The sequence below is a fragment of the Penaeus monodon genome, chromosome 33 (genome assembly GCF_015228065.2).
Source record: "Penaeus monodon isolate SGIC_2016 chromosome 33, NSTDA_Pmon_1, whole genome shotgun sequence".
Lineage (NCBI taxonomy): Eukaryota > Metazoa > Arthropoda > Malacostraca > Decapoda > Penaeidae > Penaeus > Penaeus monodon.
Window position 1 is genome coordinate 11311532 of NC_051418.1, and position 582 is coordinate 11312113.

Below are 582 nucleotides of genomic sequence, written 5' to 3' on the forward strand. Positions count from 1 at the left end.
CTAACCTTCCTAAAAGTGTTAGAAGAGGTAATAATTTGATAAGTTTACCCTTTAACACATTTTCTTTGGAAAATCTGTAGTATTGAAGGGTAACTTTTAGATTTGTGTTGACAGTTATTACCACGAGAAATATTAATTTTCAGTCCTAGGATATATATTTGAAATATATCAATTGTCTTCAAGGTTTGTAATTAAGTATTTGATGGATATATATGCGCATTTTTTTAGTCTGAACCTTATATAGCGACTATAACCATTCCTGTAAATCAGATCTTTTTTTTTTTACTATAGTTCTCTATTTGCCAAAGTATGAAACTAAATTAAGATAAGTTCAATTTGAATACGTTTCACTGTTATATAATTCTATAGGTTTAAAAGCCCATGTCGTAACCCCCCCGCCAAAAAATTTCGATTTTCCTTAGAATTACAAAAAGGGTGATAGTCTATAAATTTTAGGTAAAGCGATATACATCCCATGTTACAGCTGGATTGTAGAGCCGAAATAGGCTTAGAAACACAGAGGAAAATGGAAGGGAAGGGAAACGAGCCGCGTTTTTTCCCACAAGGGTGGCGGGAAAGCGT